At 39.0% G+C, this 20,256-nt stretch overlaps 1 protein-coding gene and 1 long non-coding RNA gene across 2 annotated transcripts in view; one reads left to right on the top strand and one right to left on the bottom strand.

Annotated features, from left to right (window-relative positions):
* The window catches only part of LOC125777683 (uncharacterized), a 235,173-nt gene that overhangs the window by 7,732 nt on the left and 207,185 nt on the right, over positions 1-20,256 (top strand). The window lies entirely within an intron of this gene.
* Positions 17,168-19,396, bottom strand: LOC125775331 (uncharacterized). The gene is made up of 2 exons (XR_007422354.1): positions 19,339-19,396; positions 17,168-19,264 (listed from the first exon to the last, which is right to left on the bottom strand). It is a non-coding gene; the product is annotated as an uncharacterized LOC125775331 (long non-coding RNA).

Here is a 20,256-nt window from a genome sequence, read left to right as displayed (position 1 = left end):
AATACTTCAATCTTGGATTATTTGTTGATGGTGCAGGGCCATGCAGTTGCAGTAGTCGCACACGATTACTTAATTGAAGAACTTCTGATTTTAAATTTTCTTCGTCATTTTTTAAAGTGCTTAATTCGTCTTCAAATTTTGAAAATTTCTCTTGCACTTGTTTTTGTAGTTGTGTAGTATTTTCCGTAATCTGTTGAACCAAACGCTTTTCTAACTGCGTATTATTTTCAGTCATTTGTTGTGTAAGGCAGGATTTCAGCTATTTGCTGTGCCAGACGATTTTCTGTTTGCACTGCATTTTCTGCTATTTGCTTAATAGCTAGTGGCTAGCATGTTCGTGTCTACACTTGATGATGTTCGTTGTTCTTCTACTTTTTCTTCTACCTTTGTAGAAGTTCCTGGCCCATCAAATTCGAACTCGTCCACATTAATTCCATCCGCTTCCATTGCTTCACGTAGTCGTGCCTGCAGATCCGCCTTTTGCCCGCTTATCGGCAAATTACGCTCCTCCAGTTCCTTTTTTAATTGCTGAATTCTTAATTCTCCGAATTTAACCATCTTGAATTTGGATTATTTGACAATCCCACTTCTGACACCAATTGTTGCGAATTTACTCTTTGCTAGTTTTACTTTACTGGGTTCGTATCTCTGGATTGACAAATAAAACCAATAACTGTTTAATTTAATTCAACAACTCTTTATTTTACAACTCGTCTACACTATAGCAGTTTACTCTTAGCTCTGGTTGATTACGTTGGCGCTGCCACGGCTTATATAGCCACGCACTTCTCGCTGATGCCAGACGCAAGCAGACAGCCGCGGCGCCAGATGTCTACAACAAGAAAAATGCTATTCCATATACCTACAGCTATTGTTCATAATAAGGGATGCATATAGCAATACAAAAACAACTTAATACTACTTTTGTAACAATATGTACATGCATATGTGTACGACATTGCAGACCAAATAATGTATACACAAACCAACATATAAATATGAGAACACATGTAAATATGTCACCCACAAAAACTACAAACATTGCTTTAAAAAAACAACAATGGTTTCAAATAGCATCATACATACTTATGTACATACATATATGCGTAATAATGAATACACAACATATGTATGTACATTCTCACATGCGTTCCCATGTAGATATGTATGTCACCCGCATAAACTACAAATATTGTTCTACAACAACAACAATCGTCAAAAGTCAATATGGCAGCCAAATAATCGATGCCCAAATTTGTAGAAAAACACAAAAACAATATTTTCATTCATGAACGCAAGCGCACTTTCAACATGCAAACTTGCTTCATTCATAAAAACAAACACCATTACATCTCCCCGAGCATGCCTTTGTCTACAAGCGTCTTTTCGCAACGGTGGCAAAAGCTAAAAATCATAATTTGGACAATTTCTGATATTTGTATGAGAAGGAAAAAATGAAATGTGTCAAAGCAAATATTTATCGTTTTCGAATTATCGATACTCTCAATATTTGAGACTGATCGAGAATTGGTAAAAATGAGAAATACATAATAGGAAAATTTATAAAATAATATCCCTGGTCGGTCCAAAACCCCGGTGTTCAAAATTCTTCTGTGTCCAAATTCTTCTTCTGCAATAAAAATGAATTATACTGCCATACAAACGGGCGATTCTTCTTTGTTAAATCATGTAAACTTCTAGCCACGTTCGCAAATCCAGGTACAAAACGGCGGTAATACGTGCATAAGCCGAGGAAGCTGCGCAGTTCATGTATGTTGGTGGGTCGATGCCAATCTTTAACTGCTTTTATTTTTCCTTCCTCGGTGTGAATCCCCTCAGTTGACACTTTATGTCCGAGATATGTGACCTGCTTCTTCCATAATGAACACTTTTTGGGATTCAAGCGTAATCCGGCTGATGCTATTCGCTGAAAGACTTCCTCTAGATTTTTCAGATGATCATCAAAACTTTTTCCCATGATGATAATGTCATCAAGATACACCAAACATGTCTTCCAGTTGAGTCCTTTTAACACATGTTCCATCAGTCGCTCGAACGTTGCAGGCGCATTACATAACCTAAATGGCATCACAGAGAATTCCCATAACCCGTCGCCCATACTGAAAGCGGTCTTTTCACGGTCACATTCATCAATCTCGACTTGCCAATATCCACTTTGTAGATCTAATGTAGAAAACCATTTCGCTCCAGACAAGGTGTCTAATGTATCGTCGATTCTCGGTAGAGGATAACTGTCTTTCTTTGTGACATCATTCAACTTCCTATAATCTACGCAGAAACGAGTGCTACCATCTTTCTTTTTAACTAAGACGATAGATGAGCTCCATGGACTTATTGAAGGTTCGATTACACCGTTTTTGTGCATGTCTTCTATAATTTTGTTAGCATCCTCACGTTTTGCTAGTGGAACCCTACGCGGAGCTTGTCGGATTGGCTTAGCGTCTCCAGTATTTATGCGATGTTTGACAATGCCGGTTCTTCCTGTGTTTCCTTCGTTTCCAAATGTAGATGCGTATTTTTCTAATAGTTTTTCTGCTTTTAATTTTTCATTTCCATGCAGTTCGTTCAGCAAATTATTTAGGAGTGTAGGACTTATCTGCTGTGGCTCAATAGTAGGCTTCTGTTGTGACCGTTCGCATCGTGCTATTGCACTTATATTCTGGCACTGTCCAATTACTGCTCCTTTCTTCAGACTTATAGGCGTGTTGAATTCATTCACTACTCTGACCGGAATGGTAGCGTCTTCTCTAGTTTTCACAAGCGTTCTTCCTACCAATATGGGTGTATCTATTTTTGTTGGTTCCACAATCCACAATTCTTCAGTCCCACCTCCTCCATTCGCTTTAGCCCATACTATCGCCTCAGATTTTGGTGGAATACTCTGATTATCATCAACAATCACCCTCTTACTTTCAACGTTGGTCACATATCCGGTGTTTATAGGCATCTCCATGTTCTGGCAAAACAGCATTTGCTTGTTTAAATCCAAAGTAACCCCGTGATCAATCATGAAATCTACTCCCATTATAATTTCATCCGTGATTTCTGCTACGATGCAGGTGTGATTAACTTCGCAAAACACTTTTCCCGCAACAGCTGCTTCCTCTCCGGTGGCCGTTCGAAGCTTGCAACTGACTAATGGTTCAACCGTTCCTCTCACCACATCCGGTCGGATAATTGAATGTGTGGCACCAGTATCCAAACCGTTGATAGTAAGATTGTTGTCGTGGCGACCTATTTGTGATATCGAGATGGCGGGGCAAATAGTTGTGGGAACCAGTTCACGCCCCTTTGAACTGTTCCGTTTTAGTTTAACGACTTGTGAGATGTGGATGCTCCGTCCTCGTTATCTGTTGGTTGTTTCCGTTTTGATGGGTTTACTTTTATATTGCAATTTCGGGCAAGTTGAAACATCTGCCTGTTGTATTTACTCGCGGTGCAGCAATTGTCTTCAGAGTCTTCAATATTTCTTCCATCAGCGCCGGTTGTTCCATTTCAACTCTTTGTACTTTGTGTGCTGGTTTACTTAGAAGCGAAGCTGTTTCCTGTGTGAGGGCGTGCGAAACTGTTTCAGCAAACGTTCTTTTTGACAATGCATATGTGGCGCGTTTGGTGTCCACATCACAAATTCCATTTATGAAACATTGAATTTTTACCCTCTCAATGTAATCCACAGGTGCATCTGCATTTGCCAAATGAGCCAGTCGTTCTATTTCAGTTGCGAACTCTTGCAATGACTCGTTCATCTTCTGACCCCTATTTTGCAGTTCGATCTGGTATATTTGTTTCCGGTGCTCACTACCATATCGTCTTTCTATCGCACTCATCAATGCCTCATAGTTGTCCCGTTCACAGTCTGGAATAGTCTGAAGGATTTCTGCCGCAGGCCCTTTCAATGATACAAACAAGGACGCCACTTTGTCCGCTGCATTCCAGTTATTGGCCATTGCTGTCTTTTCAAACTGAAGTTTGAAAATTTGAAATGGAATACTTCCATCGAATGTGGGTGCCTTCAATCTTGGATTATTTGTTGATGGTGCAGGGCCATGCAGTTGCAGTAGTCGCACACGATTACTTAATTGAAGAACTTCTGATTTTAAATTTTCTTCGTCATTTTTTAAAGTGCTTAATTCGTCTTCAAATTTTGAAAATTTCTCTTGCACTTGTTTTTGTAGTTGTGTAGTATTTTCCGTAATCTGTTGAACCAAACGCTTTTCTAACTGCGTATTATTTTCAGTCATTTGTTGTGTAAGGCAGGATTTCAGCTATTTGCTGTGCCAGACGATTTTCTGTTTGCACTGCATTTTCTGCTATTTGCTTAATAGCTAGTGGCTAGCATGTTCGTGTCTACACTTGATGATGTTCGTTGTTCTTCTACTTTTTCTTCTACCTTTGTAGAAGTTCCTGGCCCATCAAATTCGAACTCGTCCACATTAATTCCATCCGCTTCCATTGCTTCACGTAGTCGTGCCTGCAGATCCGCCTTTTGCCCGCTTATCGGCAAATTACGCTCCTCCAGTTCCTTTTTTAATTGCTGAATTCTTAATTCTCCGAATTTAACCATCTTGAATTTGGATTATTTGACAATCCCACTTCTGACACCAATTGTTGCGAATTTACTCCTTGCTAGTTTTACTTTACTGGGTTCGTATCTCTGGATTGACAAATAAAACCAATAACTGTTTAATTTAATTCAACAACTCTTTATTTTACAACTCGTCTACACTATAGCAGTTTACTCTTAGCTCTGGTTGATTACGTTGGCGCTGCCACGGCTTATATAGCCACGCACTTCTCGCTGATGCCAGACGCAAGCAGACAGCCGCGGCGCCAGATGTCTACAACAAGAAAAATGCTATTCCATATACCTACAGCTATTGTTCATAATAAGGGATGCATATAGCAATACAAAAACAACTTAATACTACTTTTGTAACAATATGTACATGCATATGTGTACGACATTGCCGAACAAATAATGTATACACAAACCAACATATAAATATGAGAACACATGTAAATATGTCACCCACAAAAACTACAAACATTGCTTTAAAAAAACAACAATGGTTTCAAATAGCATCATACATACTTATGTACATACATATATGCGTAATAATGAATACACAACATATGTATGTACATTCTCACATGCGTTCCCATGTAGATATGTATGTCACCCGCATAAACTACAAATATTGTTCTACAACAACAACAATCGTCAAAAGTCAATATGGCAGCCAAATAATCGATGCCCAAATTTGTAGAAAAACACAAAAACAATATTTTCATTCATGAACGCAAGCGCACTTTCAACATGCAAACTTGCTTCATTCATGAAAACAAACACCATTACATCTCCCCGAGCATGCCTTTGTCTACAAGCGTCTTTTCGCAACGGTGGCAAAAGCTAAAAATCATAATTTGGACAATTTCTGATATTTGTATGAGAAGGAAAAAATGAAATGTGTCAAAGCAAATATTTATCGTTTTCGAATTATCGATACTCTCAATATTTGAGACTGATCGAGAATTGGTAAAAATGAGAAATACATAATAGGAAAATTTATAAAATAATATCCCTGGTCGGTCCAAAACCCCGGTGTTCAAAATTCTTCTGTGTCCAAATTCTTCTTCTTTCTGCAATAAAAATGAATTATAAATTTTCCCATTATGTATTTCTCATTTTTACCAATTCTCGATCAGCCTCAAATTTTGAGAATCTCGATATTTTAATTTATTTATATTTTCCCAATTATTATTATTTTTCTATTGCGTATTTCTCATTTTTACCAATTTTCTTTCAAACTCGAATATTGAGAATATCGATATTTTAATTTATTTTTATTTTTCCAATTAATAATATTTTTCTATTATATATCTCTCATTTTTGTCAATTCTTGTTTAGTCTCGAATATCGAGAGTATCGATATTTCGAACCCGATCACTGCTTGTATCACTAGTTTTCAATTGAATTTCGGACAGTGATGCCATTTATAGCGTAAATATTGTGCAAAATCGAAATATTTTTTATTGTTTTTATTGCAAAAATACATAAAATTAGATAACGAGCCATACATATTCGTGAATCGGAATTAAAAACGAATTTTTTAAGACATTTCCCGTGAAAATTGGTGCACGTTTTCGGAAAAGCCGCTCTCCTGAACATTTACCAATATTTAATATTCCTCTGATTTATGTGTACAGTGAATCCCGGTTAAGTAGTACTCCGCTTAAATGAAAATCATCCCTCTTAACTGTCTATATCTTGCTGCACCTCACGGTTGTTTTTTATGAAATACATAGAAATTATTGTTTTAAGTACCACTCGCTTAAGTATTCGCACGCGCTTATGTGTCATATTATATTTTTATTTTTACAAACCACAAACATCTGTATCTTTGATCGTGGCACATAACCGGGATTGACTGTATTTGTCAAGGAATGTAAAAAATATTTTTACGCGGCTTGCAAAAACCTGCGTCGATATGTATGCAAGCTCACACACAAACATCCATATCTATGCAGGTTTGTATGCGAAGCTGTTTCAGCGGCAAAGGAAGCAATGGCAATTGGCGATCGTTCGTTTGTGTTTTCGGCACAGCTCGGGCACAGCTCAACAACAAGCAACGGAAATTTCGCATGAAGCATTGAATGTACATATTTACATACATTTGTTGCATGTAGACAAATGTACAAACATTATGCGTATGGTTCTTTTATATTTGTTTGCTTGCAAACATAATTATATATGGGTAAATGTGCGACCGCTTGGTCTTTTAACATGATATCGAAAAGTTTATTGACCAAAGCAAATATTTATTTAAGTATACAAATATACATACATATGTATGTCGTACCAAACCTATGTATGTATATAAAATGCATATTTAGGTAGTAATACAAATTTTATTGAATTATACATTTTTATTTTTATGGAATTCATCATAAAATAGCTCAATTTTGAAATATATTTATATGTACATACTCATACTTATGTGCTTTCATAACAAATATATGTATGTATGTATACCGATCTATAAATTATATGCAGCATCGTTTGCGCATAGTAAAAAGGGAATCTGTAAGCGTACATTCCTTAACATTGGAATTATCATTATTGTTCTCATTTAACACTGAAAATGCTCAATTCTGCTATTTTTGTGTCCCCTGATGTTAAGTGGTGAAACACGCTAACAATTTTCTGTGGTGAAACACGCTCATCTAAAACAGTAAATGTCCCAAAATTTAAATATCCCTAAATTTTCGTTATCGTGAACATTCTCTATAAATATACGTTCTCTGCTACTAAGCATCACATTAGAAAGCGTTTTATCAAATACAGTGGTACTCCAATATAACGAATGATATAATGTTGGGACCGTTCGTTAAACTGAAATATTCGTTATATCGGAAACGAAAACTAAATTAATATTGGTACATATATGTTTAAAAATAACTATTTATTCATGAATTCATAAGCATTGGTTGAAATAAATACATATACAATGGAAAATGCATACAATAAAATTAATAAAAGTTGAATTTTATAACAAAAATATGAGCATTATTCAACTGAAAAGAAATTTGTTATGCTCATTTGCTTTTGTGGGCGAGAAATTTTGAGATCCTGTGCCTTTTGATGTAGGCTTTTCAATAAAAATATTTTTTCCTGTTCCACGTGTTTTTCTTCAGACCATTTGATACACTTCTCAAAACAGTCGATGGCATCAGGATGCTTTATTGGCGGCACAGCTACAACTGCAGCGGTATCACCTTCCTCCTCTTCCGAAATTTCTATAGCTAGTTCATTTTCAGCACTCGGGTTCTCTTCTACAAGTACATTGTCTACACTGTTCCATGCTTCCAAATCATCTGTGTTGAAGTTTGATATTCGCCTTTCTTTAACGATTGTCGTCTCAATGTGCCAGCATGTGTACCTTTAACACTTCTTATCACTTTCCGGCAATTTTTTAAAATTGTGCAAACACTCGATTTTGGAATACCATATTTCAAAGAGATTTCTTTCAGGGTTTTCCCCTTTTTATTTTCGTCAATTATTTTTAATTTGTCACCCAAGCAAAGCCGTTTCCGAATTGAAGGCATTTTTAAATAATTTATGCGATATCCTCACTTTACCACTTTGAACTCACAACTGATATTTCGCGCAATGAAGCGTGCATAAAAAAAATAAATAGAATTCTTTAAAGAAAATAACTCAATAATAACAAGAACTAACGGGTATTTAACTGCCTGCATTGTTTATTGTTGTAATACAACCAAAACCAAATACAAACGCCATACATTCGTAATATCGAGTTCATCCAATTTCCAGCTTTCGTTATATAGAGTCATCAATGTATTGAAAAACAGCTTTCGTTATATTGAACATTCGTTATATCGGCGTTTGTTATACTGGAGCACCACTGTACATTGTTTTACATTTCTTATTAGCGATTTTGAACAGCGGCAGTGTTTTTTTCTCTCCCACAGTTCCCTTATACCGAGTTGTTGACGAACGTTCTCAGGGAGAAGGAGTGCAAGTCGAGTGATTGCAGGTTCTCGACGTCGAACGCTCCTTGTCTTTGTTGACGTTCGTTTTTTGCTGCACAGAGGCGAGTGCGTATCTTGGCTACAACAAGAGAGAGAGAGGATACTTGGTCTAGGAACAGAAGTCGTGAGCTGCTTGAGCCATATGTAGGTTAGGTAAGATGGCTGATCAAAGATTGCACTTGGACTGGTAAAACGCTTAGTAGCCAATACAAATTTGCAAAGGCGCAACACCCGCCAGTTCGGTGGGATGTCTGAAGGTATGCGTTACCAAGTGTCTTAGTCTTGATCTTCCAAATAGCTTCTGCAGACGGCGTCTGGTAAAATTCCCAATATTCCAGCATGAACGCCAATAGGGCAATGGCCTATTAAAAGCCCCACAACTATGGAGAGGCTAGCTTTACTGATGGCAAAGAGATTGCTAGATCTTCTGCGATCCTAGCGTTGACCAAGCTTCCGCGAGCTATCCAGTTGTAAAACACAAGATGATGCGGGAGCACCGACCCGTGCTCATTCTACCGATAATGATTCTTGGGTGTCTTTCAGCTCATAAGCTTTGCAATTATCTGTGATTCCGCTCTCTGAGCCTAATAGCCACCTCCATACACTTTCCGGCGATGTCCACGGGCATTATGTTCAAAACTGTAGTGCAATGCACCACACATCCTGATGAGCGCAGCCCGTTGAACGCCCTCAAGTTTCTTTGCAAGTATGGTATTCGCCCTCTTAACTACGGTGTCATATGGCCAGAGAATAAGTATCGGTGAGAGGCCCCACCACTTGCCAATGGCTCCTCTACAGCAGTATAGGGCAATCGATGCCTTTTTTGCTCTCTCTCTACGATATGCGGCTTCCTATCCAGGAAGAGCGCTAGAAATTTCACTGCATCCGCCGGTTGCAGGCGAATACCTCCCATTAGCGGCAGCGGTGCCTCCGTGATCTTATAACCATTTCGGTTGTACTTGCATTGATGACGAGACCACTTCCGACCGCCCGACAATAAGTGCTACTCCGTCCGCGTAGGCAATCATCCGACAGCCACGATCCTCGGGTTTTTGAGCAGGTCGTTAACAACTTCGGTATGAGGCCCTCGCTATGTAACCTAGTCTGATGCAGTTCGCATAGATAGTTACTAACCAGCGAGGGAATATGCCTGAACCTAGAGGACTCGTGACAGCCCTCCACTTTTTCGCAGAACTTTCTCCACGAGGTCCTATTTGCCTTTCTTAACTCGGACTTGTATATCGAAAGTCCCGTTTTATACGACGCCCCGTCGTCAGTTAACCCACTCCTACGGGTCTTGTTAAATAAATGTCTACAGGACTCCCTGACATTCGAGAGTTCCGTAGTCCACCAGAGAGGTTTCCTTCTGCTCAGTGGACAGGAGCTCTCCAATGCAGTATTGCACGCCGAGCTGAAGACTTCGAACCCACGAACCCAACACAAAACAAACGTCCACCCCCGGTGCGCGTGGGAGAATTTGTCAATTTGTCTGCGGTACCCTTCCCAGTTTGTTTTCCTAGGATTTCTAAACTACTTTCTAGGCGGACCTTCTCCGACAAGATTGAACCCGATATACCTCGAGGACCCTCCAGTTTGAGATCAGCGGTATACATTTTCACGTAAGTGGTCACGTTTCGCTAACTTTAGTTTTGATAATAATCAAAATGTGTAACAAGAACTGTGACTGTTCCATTTGAACTACAGTTAGACGTAATTGAAAAAATAATACAAAACATAATATTCAAGTTATGTTAAAACACAACTTTGGGCCCTGGTAGAATATGTACTGTATAGAAAATTATATTTTTGACACAAGTACATTATATACAGTCCACTAAATGTTAAAAATGTGAAAATCATTGTCTATCGAATAAAACTCATAAAACTTATATAAATATACAAAACATTCATACTCCAAATGCTAATGTACATAAGCAGCAACTGATAACAGAGTAAGTAAGAGGTAAGTCACACAGTGAATCTAAACAGTTATAAAATATCAATGCATTGTTATCTGAAATATTTTTTTTATTACATACATTTTTAAAACTTTAACAATGTTTGATATCACTACAACTAGTTTAAAAAACTAACGAGCAGTGTGATTTGAATAACTTAAAAACAAATTACATAGAAATTAATAGTAATATCCATACATAAGTATATGGTATATAATTAATTCCTATGTGGGTTTTTTGACATAATCGACTAGAGCGACATGTGTTTAAAAGAAGATTTCTCGCCTCCTCGTTCACATGTGCATTAAGCCTTTTGTAGTGGGCATCTGCCTGACTCCTTATTTCTTCGGCTACTGTATTCATCCTTAGGTCTCGATGAATATCAGCATTTCTGCAGTACCAGGGAGCATTTACAATGCCTCTTAGCACCTTGTTTTGAAAACGTTGTATAATATTAATACTGCCCTCACTGGCACATCCCCACAGTTGCGCACCATATGACCATACCGGCTTGATTATTTGTTTATAAAGAAGTAATTTGTTGTGTATGGACAGGTTTGACTTTCCCCCAATTAGCTATTTCATTTTCGACAATTTCAGATTAAGTTCAATCCGTTTTATTTTAATACTAGCTTTTTACCCGCGGCTTCGCCCGCAGTGGAGCCATTGAATAAGTATGAGAGATAAAAGGGTAAGGGTATAATAATAGAAATGAGTCAATATGATAACAAAATTTTATTGCTTGGCTGAGATCAACAATTTTTAAAAATTACTACAGACAATGAAGTTTCAACACCTTAAAATATGCGTATTGAAATGCAACAACAAATGCTAAAATATATTTCACAAAAAATCAATAAATAATTCTGAATTCTAACATTTCAAAAAAATAAAATACAAAGTATTAATCTAGGATATTTTTGTAGACAATGTTATAAGTTTTCCCGTCGGGTGCAAATATGTGTAAATTCTGGGCATTGGATACACGTGAACAGGCTACATAAAGTTGGCCATGAGAGAAGCATAGGTTTTCTAAATGCACTCCTGCTACCTGTAATGTTTGTCCTTGTGCCTTGTTTATAGTAACAGCAAAGCTAAGCTTGAGGGGAAACTGAACCCTTTTAAATTGGAATGGAAGGTCAGTGGGAATAATTGGTATCCGATTCCCTTACCGACACCTGTTAAAATAGTAGCACCAAGTATGTTCAGTCCCAATTTTGTTATCCGAAGCTTTGTTCCATTACATAGCGGAGGAGCATCTAGATTTCGCATAAACATTACTGGTACATTTAGTTTCAATTGAAGTTTATGTGACGGTACACCCAATAGTTCAAGTGAATTTAACAACTCCACAGGATATGAAGTACTTAGTTCCGTATCTATAATTGTATCCATTGACAAATATTCCTTCATTTCTCCTTGAACCTCGTTTAAAATGTCAGTATTGATCCTCTTAACAATTTCATTTCTTGGTGCTAATATTGCTCTTGCACACAACCACTGATCACTACACAAATTTTGTTGAAATTCCGGAAAAACATTAGCAATGAGATCCACATCACTTTCTACTAAATTACAAAATTCTCTTGACAGTTAGATATTGTCGTCCCGCGGGTAATATAGTGGGGCGGTGTTACAGTATTCATTGTTGAAATTTCATTTTCGAATTTATAATATTAGTATGAGTATGATTTGGATATACCAGATTTCCGATTCCGAGGCATTTTCTAAGAAAAACAGAGTAAGAATTAACATCAGCGAGTCTTCATCTTTACTGGCATAGACAGCGTTTACGCGATTGTAGCCGAGTCAACAACAGCGCGCCAGTCGTTTCTTCTCTTCGCTACGTGGCGCCAATTGGATATTCCAAGCGAAGCCAGGTCCTTCTCCACTTGGTCCTTCCAACGGAGTGGAGGTCTTCCTCTTCCTCTGCTTCCCCCGGCGGGTACAGCGTCGAATACTTTCAGAGCTGGAGTGTTTTCGTCCATTCGGACAACATGACCTAGCCAGCGTAGTCGCTGTCTTTTAATTCGCTGAACTATGTCAATATCGCCGTATATCTCGTACAGCTCATCGTTCCAGCGAATGCGATATTCGCCGTGGCCAACGTGCAAAGGACCATACATCTTTCGCAGAACTTTTCTCTTGAAAACTTGTAACGTCGACTCATCAGATCTTGTCATCGTCCAAGTCTCTGCACCATATAACAGGACGGGTATTATGAGTGACTTATAGAGTTTGGTTTTTGTTCGTCGAGAGAGGACTTTGCTTCTCAATTGCCTACTTAGTCCGAAGTAGCACCTGTTGGCAAGAGTTATCCTGCGTTGGATTTCAAAGCTGACATTGTTGGTGGTGTTTACGCTGGTTCCAAGATAGACGAAATTATCTACAACTTCAAAGTTATGACTGTCAACAGTGACGTGAGTGCCAAGTCGCGAGTGCGACGACTGTTTGTTTGATGACAGGAGATATTTCGTCTTGCCCTCGTTCACTGCCAGACCCATTTGCGTTGCTTCCTTGTTCAGTCTGGAGAAAGCAGAACTAACGGCGCGGGTGTTGAGACCGATGATATCAATATCATCGGCATACGCCAGCAGCTGTACACTCTTATAAAAGATTGTACCTGCTCGATTAAGTTCTGCAGCTCGAACTATTTTTTCCAGCAGCAGATTGAAGAAATCGCACGATAGGGAGTCGCCTTGTCTGAAACCTCGTTTGGTATCGAACGGCTCGGAGAGGTCCTTCCCGATCCTGACGGAGCTTTTGGTCCCGCTCAATGTCAGTTTACACAGCCGTATTAGTTTTGCGGGGATACCAAATTCAGACATTGCGGCATAAAGGCAGCTCCTTTTCGTACTGTCGAAAGCAGCTTTAAAATCGACGAAGAGGTGATGTGTGTCGATTCTCCTTTCACGGGTCTTTTCCAAGATTTGGCGCATGGTGAATATCTGGTCGGTTGTTGATTTACCAGGTCTGAAGCCACACTGATAAGGTCCAATCAGTTTGTTGACGGTGGGCTTTAATCTTTCACACAATACGCTCGATAGAACCTTATACGCGATATTAAGGAGGCTAATCCCACGGTAGTTGGCGCAGATTGTGGGGTCTCCTTTTTTATGGATTGGGCATAGCACACTTAAATTCCAATCGTTGGGCATGCTTTCGTCCGACCATATTTTACAAAGAAGCTGATGCATGCACCTTATCAGCTCTTTGCCGCCGTGTTTGAATAGCTCGGCTGGCAATCCATCCGCCCCCGCCGCTTTGTTGGTCTTCAGGCGGGTAATTGCTATTCGAACTTCTTCTTGGTCGGGCAATGGAACGTCTTTTCCATCGTCATCGATTGGGGAATCGGGTTCGTCTTCTCCTGGCGTTGTGTGTTCACTGCCATTCAGCAGGCTGGAGAAGTGTTCCCTCCATAATTTAAGTATGCTCTGGGCATCGGTGACTAGATCACCTTGGGGGGTTCTACATGAGTATGCTCCGGTCTTGAAACCTTCTGTAAGCCGCCGCATCTTTTGGTAGAATTTTCGAGCATTACCCCTGTCGGCCAGCTTATCAAGCTCTTCGTACTCACGCATTTCGGCCTCTTTCTTTTTCTGTCTACAAATGCGTCTCGCTTCCCTCTTCAACTCTCGGTATCTATCCCATCCCGCACGTGTTGTGGTCGATCGTAACGTTGCGAGGTAGGCAGCCTGTTTTCTCTCCGCTGCGACACGGCACTCCTCGTCGTACCAGCTGTTCTTTTGCACCTTCCGAAAACCAATGGTTTCGGTTGCAGCTGTACGTAAGGAGTTTGAAATGCCGTCCCACAGTTCCCTTATACCGAGTTGTTGACGAGTGCTCTCAGAGAGCAGGAGTGCAAGCCGAGTAGAAAATCGCTCGGCTGTCTGTTGTGATTGCAGCTTCTCGACGTCGAACCTTCCTTGTGTTTGTTGGCGTGCGTTTTTTGCTGCACAGAGGCGGGTGCGAATCTTAGCTGCAACAAGATAGTGGTCCGAGTCGATGTTAGGACCTCGGAGCGCACGCACATCTAAAACACTGGAGACGTGTCTTCCGTCTATCACAACATGATCGATCTGGTTGGTGATTTTTCGATCCGGAGACAGCCAGGTAGCTTGATGAATCTTCTTATGCTGGAATCTAGTACTACAGATAACCATATTTCGGGCCCCGGCGAAGTCGATCAGCCTCAATCCATTTGGGGATGTTTCCTCGTGGAGGCTGAATTTACCGACCGTAGTGCCAAAGATACCTTCTTTGCCCACCCTGGCGTTGAAGTCGCCAAGCACGATTTTGACATCGTGGCGGGGGCAGCTCTCATAAGCGAGCTCCAAGCGCTCATAAAAGTCATCTTTGGTCACATCGTCCTTCTCTTCCGTCGGGGCGTGGGCGCAAATCAGCGATATGTTGAAGAACCTCGCTTTGATGCGGATTGTGGCTAGACGTTCATTCACCGGAGTGAATGATAGTACTCGGCGACGGAGTCTCTCTCCCACCACGAATCCAACACCAAACTTGCGCTCCTTTATATGGCCACTGTGGTAAATCCCACAACGACCTATCCGTCTCAGTCCTTGTCCCGTCCATCGCATTTCTTGGACGGCGGTGATGTCAGCCTTTATTTTCACGAGGACATCAACCAGCTGGGCAGCGGCACCTTCCCAATTAAGGGACCGGACATTCCAGGTGCATGCCCTCAATTCGTAGTCCTTATTTCGTTTTCCATGGTCGTCATCAAAAGGGGGGTCTCTCATCCGAGGCTGGCGAGTAAGATCTAGAATAATAAAGTGACAGCTAACCATAAAAATTACAGATTACCTCAAAAATTTGAATAGTTTTATACTGCATGTAACGGCAGAAGAAAATAACAATAAATATAGAAAAATTAGAAACAGTTGAAACTATGTACATATATTCAATTGAATTAGATATTGTCGGCACCGCCGGTAATACAGTGGGACGATATTACAGTATTCATGGTTGAAACTTCATTACTGTAATGCTAGATGGCGTTAAAGTAGTTAAATTCGACGCTTTTTTGACAAACAATTTTTTTATCTTTCTTAAATTTTTTTTTAATATAAAGTACCCTATTTTACTTCTAATACTTTCAGGAGTATATGTACAAAGTTTCATGATGATCGGTTAAGTAGTTTTTGCATGAAAGCGTAACAAACAAACTTACATTCGCATTTATAATATTAATATGATGCATACACCGTCGAACTGTCATCGTAACCGGTTGCTTTTCGCTCTGTGCTTATTGAGTTTGTTAAAACGGTATAACGGTTTGTTCTGCGTTTATATTACGCTCGTGCTTTGTTTGTGAATTAATTTTTTTTATCGTTTTATATCTTTTCAATCACTTAATTTCTTAATTTGTTAAACTAAAATTCGCGTTTACTATGGCCCCTGGGGCCACCAAATTAGGGGATAATAGGTTTTCCCTATTATCTCCAATAATGAAAAAGAAAAGAAAAAAACCAAATCCGATCCCGTTAGACCAATTTCCAGAATTACCAGTCTCAAACACGGATGATCCAAAATTTTTGGTCATGTCATCGCTGGACGACAACAAGCCACTTAATTCGTTATCATGCTTCGCTACGTATAAAGGTATTCAAGCAATCAGTAAGGAAGTAAGTAAAGTTACTGAGCTACGTGATGGTAGCCTACTGCTCTTTGTAAATAACAACAAAACAGCTAGCAAATTTCTTTCTGCAAAAATTTTACCTGGCGGAGGTCATATCAATGTCAAGCTTCATAATACTTTGAATACGGTTAAAGGCACCATATACGCCCCATTCCTGAATAACTTATCAGAAGAAGATATTGTTGATGGTCTTAAGGAGCAGGGTGTTTCTGCTGTACATAAGTTTTCACGAATTGCTGACGGCTCCCGTAATCCTACGGGTGTAGTTTTATTAACTTTTGATAAATACAAACTTCCTGAAAGAATTGATGTTGCCTGGAGGAACCTCACTGTCCGTCCGTATTACCCTAATCCTATGCGTTGTAAGCAATGTCAATTAATTGGCCACACAGCAAAATACTGCCGTAATTCACCTTCTTGTGTCTCATGCAACCTCCCTTCCGATCATACCCCACCTACTGAATGTAAGAGAATAATGTGTGCAAATTGCTCGGGCGACCACCCGGCATCATCTAATACTTGCCCTAAATATCAACAATCCAAAGAAATATTAAAAATTAAAACTATTTATAAATGTAGTATGCGTGAAGCTGTTACCAAGTATAAAATTCAATTTTCTCATACAACTTCTAATGCAAACTCTTTTGCCTCTATAGCTAAAATTTCTAACAATACTAATCAAATCAATAATGAAACAACACCTAATAACAAATCCAACAATCCTACCAAAACTAATCTAACAACAACTACAGACATCAATTCATCTAAACAATCCCTTCCAACCCATCCTACCTCCTCTTCTGTCACTTCTCCTTCCCCTCTCTTTTCCCCTTTATCCATCTCTGACTCTCCTCTCAATATCCTTTCCTCCTGTCCTATCACACCCTCCCCCACCCTCTCCTGCTCGCAAGATCCTCTTGCATTACCCAATTTTCCTTCTTACAATGAAGACATTTAGTTTAAATAAAATATTCGTAGCTTAACTTTTTTCTTTTATAAGTTTACATATGATATGATTACACTTCTTCAATGGAACATTAACGGTTATGTTAATAATTATATTAACTTAGAGTTACTTATGGGATCGTACAATCCATCTATTATCCTGTTGAATGAAACTCACCTATCTTATAATGCCTCAGCTTTTACCCCTAGGGCTTATGTGGGATATTTTATTAATCTCCCACATAACACCACCAACAAGCAGGGAGTTGCCATCCTAGTTAAAAGAAATCTACCTCACGTATTACTTCCCATACCCCTTTCAATTTTTTCTTCTGTAGCTATTGAGATCCTCGCCCCCTATAAAATTTCAATCATCTGTGCTTATTCATTATTTATTATTTATTTAATATTGATCTTTCCATATGTTCTGCCTCCCTCTCCTCAAAAATATCCTGGTGTTGTATTGATGATCTCCATGGCAGTGATCATTTTCCCATCCTTTCCAAAATATCTACTTCTCGCCCTCATTCATTTTTTAAGCCCAGGATTCGGTTTAAAACTGATTCGGCTGATTGGGATAGGTTTGAAGAAGCCTGTTTATCGCATTCACGTTATTTCCCCTTTTCTTCCAATATAAATCAAGAGGCTTCTAGAATCCAAAAAATTATACGTTCTGCTTCTAACTATTCTTTTCCCCTTTCTTCTTCTAAACCAGTCAAGCTTGCTCCTCTTTGGTGGAATAATGAGCTTTCTGCACTAAGAAATCTGAAACAGATCGCATGGCATCAATTTAAACGTTTACGTTCTAGTGCAAACTTAATAGCTTACAAAAAATCCAATGCTTTTTTTCGCCATAAAGCTAAGGCTGCTAAGGTTCATTGTTTCCAAGAATTTACGAATAATATCACTTCTTCTTCGGATTCTAGAAAAATCTGGACTGATATGAAAAGACTTGCTGGTTTATCACCTTCTTCTCCTATCACTTATTTAAATACTCCTCGGGGCACTCTACTATATCCCAAAGATATAGCCTTAGAGTTTGCCACCCACTTTTCCAATATTTCTTTGGACTCCAATTTCTCTTCTGATTTTTCCTCTAGTAAACTTTCTTCTCTTTGCTCTCCGTTCCTTCCTCCTTCCACCTTGTCTCAATCAGCTGAATATTTAGATGCCGATATATCTGAACTTGATTTTAATTTAGCCCTCTCGTCAGTCAAGGGCAAAACTCCTGGCATTGATAAAATCTCTTACCTTATCATCAAGCACCTTCCTCCATTCCTTATATCCCGTCTAGTCAAACTTTACAATAGTATTTTTCTCAGTGGCAACTACCCTGTCCTCTGGAAGACTAGCGCGATTATTCCTATTTTAAAACCTGGTAAACCTCCTGGTGTGGTCAGCAGTTATCGTCCCATTTCCCTTCTTCCTTGCCTTGGTAAATTGATTGAAAAGATTATTGCTACTAGACTCGCCTGGTATGCTCAATCTAATAATCTCATTTCGCACAACCAAGTTGCGTTCAAGAGGGGGCAGGGTACGTTGGATGCTCTCCTGCACCTTGATCACTTTATCTCTGATACTCTCTCCCACAAAAATCATGTTTCTATTCTTTCTTTAGATTTCCTAAAAGCATTTGACAGGATTGGGATTCATGTAGTGTTAAGACAGCTTAGTAGGTGGAGAGTGGGTTCTCGTATTTTTAACTTTGTCAAATCTTTCCTATCCAACCGTAAATTAAGTGTTATCATATCCAATGTTTCATCCTCTGTTCTACCATTAGATAATGGTACCCCACAAGGGTCACCGCTCTCGGTGATCCTATTTACTATTGCATTTGATGAAATCAGTACCATTCTATCAGATTTTGTTACTATCCGGCATCAGATTTATGCTGATGATTTAATTTTATTCTCAAAAACTTCAAATTTGACTTCAGTAACAATTACTTTCTCTGAAATTTTATTGCGTCTTTCTCGTTGGTCCTCTACTTCAGGCACATCAATATCTTTTCCTAAATCGAAACTTTTTCATATTTGTAAAAAACATCAATGTACTATCCCAACGCTCACATTTGATAATACAAACATTTTGTGTACAGATAGTATTAAGTTCCTTGGTATTGTATTAGACTCTAAGTATACATTTAAGAAACATTGTCAGTATATAAGAAAAAGACTTTTTGTTAATTTAAATATTATTAAATACCTCTCATGTAAGCGCTCACTCATCGGCTCGGCTTTACTGGTCAACGTCACTAAAGCCCTCATCTCAGCTGTAATTAATTATGGCTTGGAAATTTATGGACATCATTCTAAGAATCATCTAAAGATGCTTGCTGCGCCCTATCATTCTTCAGTTCGTTGTTCTCTTCGAGTGTTTCCAACATCGCCAATTAAAAACATACTGACGGAAGCTGGCCTACCTTCTCTAAAAGATGCAGTGGAAGATAGCTTAAATAAGCTTTATTCAAAACTCATACTCAGCACGAACTTTACTATAAAAAAGGACTTTCAATCATCACTTTGCAGAAAGAGGTCTCCTAAAATACCGTCTTCTATTTTTAAAAGTGCTTTGTTTGCTAAAACCAATGAGTTGCCGCTTAAAATATTGCTGCCTTGCAGTAAATATATTCCACCGTGGAAAGTAAATGAATCTTCTTTCATTAGTGATCTTACTTTTCTTCGCAAATCCATCACTCCAAGCACTGTGTATAAATCTCGATTTTTGGAATTATCTGCGCACTTCAAATCTTTTGATTGGCAGTTTATATATACTGATGGCTCCAAATCGTCGCATACATCTTTAGCTGTAGTTGATGATAACCAACAAAGAATATCGTATGGTTTATTATTTCCATTTTGTTCAATTTTTACCGCTGAAGCTACGGGTATTCTCAAAGCTGTCCAGTATGCCCAACAAAACCTTGGTAAATTCATCATCTGTACAGATAGTCTATCGTGTTTTCAAGCTTTAAAAAACCGCAGTAACTACAATGACGTCATTATTGGCATTAGATCACTGTTGTTTTCGTTAGCACATAGACTAAAAATAATGTGGATACCCGGTCACTCTGGAATCATTGGAAATACTTTTGCGGACTCGGTGGCTAAGGAGGTGTGCATC

Source organism: Bactrocera dorsalis, chromosome 3 (assembly GCF_023373825.1).
Source record: "Bactrocera dorsalis isolate Fly_Bdor chromosome 3, ASM2337382v1, whole genome shotgun sequence".
In the NCBI taxonomy this organism is placed as follows: Eukaryota; Metazoa; Arthropoda; class Insecta; order Diptera; family Tephritidae; genus Bactrocera; species Bactrocera dorsalis.
This window is presented reverse-complemented; position numbering and strand designations above follow the sequence as displayed.